We start from the raw sequence: 7852 nt of genomic DNA, 5'->3' as shown, positions 1-7852 counted from the left end.
CAAAGGCTTAACATTACAAAGAATATTAAGCTTCCTCAGAAGTACAAGCAACATCAACATTCACAACAACAGAAGTTTTGACTTTGTATTCAGAAGCTTCGAAGAACAGTATAAATTGCTCCAATTAAATCACATGCTATTTATCACGTTACTCAATGCAAAAACAAAATTATGACATCTATTGTTGTCTACATTTTGACAACAGGTAGGAAACACGCTACCAAGAGAAATTGTCTTGAAAAAAGAAAAACAAGGAGAATACGCTACCAAAAGATAAGATTCGCCTTGGAAATAGGTGTGTCATCATTCAGTCTACGGCAAGCATTAAATTCTATGTTCAAATATGGTTTAACGGAAATATTCCAATGGTAATAACAGACTTATATAAAAGGAACAAGACTATGATAGAAGACATATGGTGAAGAGAGGGAAACAACGTGATCAAGCAAAAATAAGCATAAGATTAATTAAGCTGCTCCAACAGAGGCAACACACACAAAGTGTGTGATGAAACTATTATGTTGAAATACATATCATAAGCCTATGAAAAAAAATTAAAGGAGTGAAAAAGGAAATCCTGCATGTTTTACAGAATGCTCCAATGGATTTAAAAGAAATCCATAAATACACCCTCCCAAACGGCTCTGTGCAATGATTAAACACTCTAATCTAAGTTCATCTCTCTTGGAAATCATTATCCTGAATCATTTCAAATAAAATGTCACACTTCCTCTTCATCCTTATAAATTCAGCCTTCAACCCTTAAACTAAAACACCTCTAACCCTACGCTTCAAACTTCTTTCCTTGCAAAGAAATCTTGACTCATGGCTCTCAAAACCTTCTTTGGAAACAAAATCATGCTTGTGATCATCAACGAGACGAGACTAAGCGACTCAAGTGATGAGTACAGTCTTCACAGACTCTTAGAATATCAAGGCTGGAATGGATACAAGGAAATTCTCAACAAACCCATTTACCCAAACCTTGTAAAGAACTTCTGGCTATATGCTTCAGTGAGCAGTAATGGGCAAAGCTTTACCTCTTACATTTTTAGCTCCAAAATTATCATTACAAAAGACTCCATTGCTGAAGCAATTCAATGTCCATCTAATTAGAATCTCATATCTCTAGAGTTTCTTGATCATCTTGCTAGAATCCATCGCTCGGGTTTCTCCAAGCTTCTTGTCACCCTCAAAAGATTCTATAATAATCCAAAGAAACTAAAACCCATAAGAAGAATCTGGTTTGAGTTCATAATATCAAACACCGTACCTCGAGGAATATGTTAGAACATTCTGTTAGAACAAGATTGAGAATCTATGTTCAGAATCTGGTTTTGATGATAACAAGCATATATTTTATGGGTAACAATTTATTACTAATGACTTCATTAAAATGTGCAGATATTGTGTTGAAAACCGTATACAACATTAACAATAACAGTATCATAAAACAATACATGAAGTTCGGCAGAAGGTCATCAGAAGTTCTAAAGGTGCATGCAGAAGACAGTTAAAAGCAACAAACAACAAAGTCATATGAGAACCTTGAAAGAAGATACAACCTCAGTCTACAAACGAACAAAAGACAACTGCATTCAAAATCAAGAGAAAAAGCCGTTAAAACATAATCATTAGTCATACACCTACAACACTTCAATGGAACAACTCCCGAGGTTGATTGAAGAAAGCAACCCACATGCAGCTTGTTGGAGAAAACAAAAGTAAGAAAGTAACACGCAAGCATTTAATGTGCTCTCCAAAGATCAAGATAATGGATACAATCTAAAGAGTACAAATAGAAGAAAGATTCATTATTGAAAAGTGTGGTGGTTCAAGAAAATGTAGTGTTCAAAACTGAAAAAATGATTAAGAAGCTTAAACAGAAGCTATTAGAAACCCTGTCTTTGCAGAAACTAAAAAATAGCTTTCTTAATCTGCTTGAAGAGAAGAATAGAAGACCAAAACAAGAAGCAAACTTGAATAAGAACTGTTGTTCTTAATCTTCTTGAAGAGAAGAATAGAAGACCAAAACAAGAAGCAAACTTGAATAAGAACCTTGGTTCTTAATTTGCTTGAAGAGAAGAATAAAAGACCAAAACAAGAAGCAAACTTGAATAAGAACTGTTGTTCTTAATCTGCTTAAAGAGAAGAATAGAAGACCAAAACAAGAAGCAAACTTGAATAATAACTGTTGTTCTTAATCTGCTTGAAGAGAAGAATAGGAGATCAAAATTAAATGAAACTTTGAATAGATACTCTGTTCACAATCTGTCTTCAAAGAAGAATTAAAAATGAAGATCAACTTGAAGAAGCTCTCCACAACTGAAGCTAATATTCTTACTCTCCCAACGTATACCAAGAAATGGATCTCATCAGAAGATGCAAACAAGAAGACTCCAATGATTATTCACTTAAAAGTGATTACTTGTCTTATAGTTTGTAACTAGAATATTTGCTTTTTAAGACGCACTGTATTAAAATCAATTTAATTTGGAGATGATGCCTTGAGCGACCAAGTAAAGGTCAGAAGCTTGAGAAGACAATGATGGTGGTCATTGTGGAAATTCTCTTGGAGATCAAGTTAAGGTCAGAAGTCCAGTAGTCAAAGGATGTTATATCTGCTAATCAGATCACTGAACAGTCCATTGCTGTTAGTCACAAGCAGTTGGCTTGTGTATGGTTACTAGATTGATGAACATTATATCTGGAAGGGATCACTGAACGGTTCAGTCATCTAGGGGTTAGTCACTCGCGGGTAGCTTGAGAAGAGTTAGTCATAGCAGTTGGTTGTGCAGGTTGTTAGTCACGACAGAGGATCGTGCATATGTAATTGAAAATTCTGGTATGACAGACTCGGATGTCAATCCCGATGTCAAGACATATGATCTGTTATTAATGTAGCACAAGTAGAATAGAAGGATCCCCCATTATTTAATTACTCTTAGAGAAGAGTCAATGAGACCTAAGATCACACATGTTCAGCATACATAACCAGATTATAAATTTACATGGTTCTGTATAGGAACAACTAACACTTCTGAACCTGATGTTATAAACAAAGTCATAACATCCATAACTGAACAAATAATGCAGAAGATAAATAACACAGTTAATTGTTAACCCAGTTCAATCTAACTACCTACTCTGGGGGCTACCAAGCCAGGAAGAAGATTCCACTATCAGTACTACTATTTTATATAAACAACCTCTGGTTTACAGATAAATAACCTCTGGTTTACCTAGTCACTATCCAATGCAATCTCTATCTCAGAACTCCATCCAAGATAAGAAAACATATGCTCATTCCCTGGTGATACCTAACTGTTACAACCCTGCAACAGCTATTTACACAATTAACAATGAACACATACTTGATCTTGCTTCACAGCTTCAATCAAGCTTACAAAACTTAACTCTTACCTACAGGTTTCGAGTGGGGACAATCACTTCTCTAACCTACAGGTTTTGAGAAGGACAAGGCAGCCATCCCACAACCTAGGTGGTCTACCTATAGAAACCCTAATGATTACATCGTTAAAAACCAGGTTTCCTATATATTCTAGGTTACAAAAGTTTCCTATTTATAACCTGATCCCAGTTGGACTTGGGCTTACAAATCGCAGCACTCTTGCTGTTACAAATATGCAGAAAATATTCTGCTACAAATAAGGTCTTTCAATCCTGAGTTTCCTAAATTAGAAACTGCTGAATCCAATCTTCTGATCTGATTCTTCCTGAATCTTCAATCTTCTGATCTGATTCTTCAATTATTCTTTTGAACTTTAAATATGCGCCACCTAGGATTACATAATATTCACATAGAATATCCTGTATCTGTTAAGTACAAACTAAATCTTCCTTACAGTTCTGCAGGCGCGATGTCATGAGTTGATGTCATGACATTCCATATAACATCTTGCTTGTACCTATTTTATCCTTTATAAACTTGCAAGATTCACATTTTGACCATTTGCTGCTATTATATGTTTTAGCCAAACATTAGACAATAATATAGGACAGACAGAGCATCAACAATCTTTTGGCTTATTTTGGCTAAAACTATTCTTGTAACAGTCAGCAGCAACTTAGACAACAAGGACTTGGTCATATTTGCTTTCAGTAGCAAAATCAGCATTTGTATCTCTCCCTCTTTTTAGCCATAATATGACAAAGATCGACAATATGTCATATTTTGCAATTGGATATAACGATTAATCCTGGGAGATACTTGTTGTCTGTGTCAAGAAATTCACTCCTAGCTCGAGTTCTCAAGAGAACCAAGACTAGATTCTTGCCGTTATTCCTTGTAACTCAGAACACAAATCACAAATTGTGTTCATAACTCAGATCACAAATCACAACGAGAATGATTCCTATACTGAAGGTTGTATATAATGGAATATCTCTATTGTTATTGCAGAAAAAGCCATGGTAGAGACCATCAACATCCCCAGCCCGTGTTTTTCTTTTTCTGAGATGGTTTTGGTATAGCAACCCATCACAATACCAAACCCAGACTCGACTCACAAGAACGCACGCGAACGACATTTTGAGAGAGTTTGATTTATGCATTTTACGGAGATGCTATTATATAGAAAATGGAGATTGTAGGAATTAACGATGGTCTTTGGTCTTGTTCAATGGTCAAACAGTTAATTAGGAAACAGTTCCGAAAGCTATTACTCTTTCTAAAGCAGTTTTTGACTATTTTTCTGATAGGAGTTATCTTGAATTACCAGTGCATGCATAGTCATTGAATGAACTTTACACCGACCGCTGATGTGTAGATAAACTTCAATTCAGATTTCCTTGTTTGACTGTGAAGATTCAATGTCTTTAAACATGTCATGACATTATGTCAGACATTGTCACTTTTCTTTCCTTCAGGCACATAGCCCGAGATTCCGTAAAAGATTAGGACAGAGCATCATTTGGACCAATTAACAGACTCCCTACTTACTCACTAGTCATAGACATAGACTTCTGTTGTTTTTGTACACCTTGAGACTGTTAGCACACAACTACCTCATTAGTGTAGAGAAAGAATATTGGTTACTAGTTGCACATGGTTGACTTGAACCATTCAAATAACTGACAAAAGTATCACATTTTCTTCATGATGTAAAAGTATTTTTAACCAAGAAATTTCTCTTGACAAAAGAAGTTACTCCCCTTATCCGAGATAGACTGGGCTCCCACAAACGAAATAAGCTTGAAATGATGAATAGAAAATATAAGTCTCATCTTCATATCTTCAAGAGCCGCACCCTCTGTTCAACAATCCTGCTGAACACACTCATTATAGCAAATTTGTTCCTCACAATAAATACTTACACCAGAAGTAGAATGTCATAACATTGTGTCTGACATTTGTACTACCAGTATTCTCCACAAGTTTCATCCCCTTTTCTTTTCAACAGACCCTTGCCTAAGAACTTATCTCCTTTAGAAACAATCAACAGATGACCCCTTGATACTAAAATCACACAGAGAGGTTGCCACAATCTCAACAAACAGAACTGCCACTCCTGGAATTTGTTTGAGCATAACCCTACCATGTTTGAATCAGATCATGGTCTGCTTAAGACACTTCGAAATCCTTCTTGATAAGGTGTTTTTCAATCTCACACATTGATTAACATACTCCTTGAACAGAAGAGATTCTCCTTTATCCTTAGCTGTGTTGATCCGATCATAGAACTTTTGTCCTCATAGTCATCTTCACTAAGTGAAGTCTTCATCATGAAAGTAATTATGTATGGCCAGAACACATTACTTACATCCAGATCAGAACCTGCCCATTCTAATCCATATTATGTCCAAACTGCCACTCTAGACAATAATGTTGCTTTTTCAAACTTCTATATATTCCCAGTCCTTCTACCAGGGAATATGTACTTTTTGATGTTGATACCTAAGACACTAGTTCATCTGAACTCAAACAAACTCTGACTATCCATATAGATAGCACTTCTCTATAGAAGACTTGGAACACACGAAACGAATTGTGTTCACGACTCGAAACAAGACTCTTTATTCTTTACTAAACAGTTGTAAAGAATGACCTCAGACTTAACAATGCCTGAACACTACGCTTAAACCCTATGATTGACTCAATTAGACACATAACCTAGACTCTAGGCACTTCTCATATTCGAAAGAAGAACATGAGGGACTCAAACAAAACAAAAAGACTCTATAATCCTGAGCAATTTAAACAACATACATGGACTTCACCCAAAGTCTTAATCAAGAAATGTTATTTGAGAACAAACTGCACCAGGTGGACTCGTGCATAGGTTGGATCATGCACTTAGATCAGAACAAGTGATACACACCATCACATGTCATCAGATGATAATGCAAAGAATATTCTTTGCTGGTCTTTGAGAATAAACATGACTTGAGTTATGTTCTGAGGTTTTTGTGTGACTTTGTTCTTCTTTCTTCAAGATTAGTCTTTGAAAGACTTTTCAAATGAAAAGAAGTAGAAAAACATTGTCTTTGCTGATCTTCATATTCTTTTACTCCCCCTGAGATATACAACTTTAAGGACATCTTTGATGTTCGTCCTTGAAGTTCCCGTCACTTGGAATTTGCCACAGATTCCAAGTTTAGAAACCTCAGTTTGCTTGCTACACAAGATCCAGATTGCCACATTCTGTAACTTGGAATAGAAGAAACTATGATTGTATAACCACAAATTGATCTTCAATATACACGTCTGAGTTGTTTAATACAGACTTTGTAAATATTCAGCTCCTATCAAGATATTTAACAGAATCAATATCCCACATCAGAGACTCTTGCCTTCTTCTTTGATGTGTGAAGATAATTGAGAACTCATGGTTAGAAGAACTTCTTCTTTGCATCCAGGTTCTAAACCTAATAAGTACTAAGTCTCCCGACAAAGTACTTACCAGCTTTTCAGTTAGAATTTGCTACTCACACTAGATCATTCTGACTGATTACCTCTTCACATTTATACTTTCTATTCTTGGATAAATAAAATAACTGAAGATCTTGAGATGTTGTAACATCAGATGTGACATCATCATTCATAGTTCTTAGTTAACATCTTTAATGTCGAATTGACAATACTTAGGTTAGTAACAGAATAATCCAATAGTCAGCAATATCCAGACACATCAAGGGATAAAGTAGCCAGCATCTCATTAAGCTTTTCCTCAGACTTTCAATCTGATTTTGAGATTATGGATGCCATAGTCTGTACCTATAGAGGAGATTCCCTCAACTAGGTTTCTGGAACAGACTTAGTCATAGCATGACACTGAATTAGTCAGGTTCATCTGACTTCCTTGATATCAAATCATACTACCCTTTCTGGATAACAACTAGGGTAACACTAAATTTTAACCATATTTCACTGTGATAGAGACACAGTATTCAACTCCAACAACTGCTCTATGGTTATGAATACTTATCTGGTTTCGTTGATCAGAGGAAACTTACAGATAAAGGCTCTTCAAAAATACAACATAAAGGATTAGAAAGGAATACCTTCATGAGTTTTTCTTAGTGTAACTGAGCATATGTTAATCGTGTCCTGATTAACTTAGCCAGATGTCTCCTCTTCTAGACCAGGAGTAAGTTCCAAACCAATGTTCTCACACTTCATTAGTTTAGCACCAGAACATCTGTTCTTCAACTGGTAGCTGCATACCAGTTCTTGATGTCCTAACGTCTAGTAGGACATTTGTTCCTCCTTCTATGAACACTTCAACCTTGAAGATTTCAAGGTACACATTTGCAGATAAGTATGAATATCATTGATCAGTTGACATTCATCAGCTCTAATAAACCATGTCAGTATGAGTGGACTTGAGAG

The sequence above is a fragment of the Vicia villosa genome, unplaced genomic scaffold (assembly GCF_029867415.1).
Source record: "Vicia villosa cultivar HV-30 ecotype Madison, WI unplaced genomic scaffold, Vvil1.0 ctg.002352F_1_1, whole genome shotgun sequence".
Classification (NCBI taxonomy): domain Eukaryota; kingdom Viridiplantae; phylum Streptophyta; class Magnoliopsida; order Fabales; family Fabaceae; genus Vicia; species Vicia villosa.
This window is presented reverse-complemented; position numbering follows the sequence as displayed.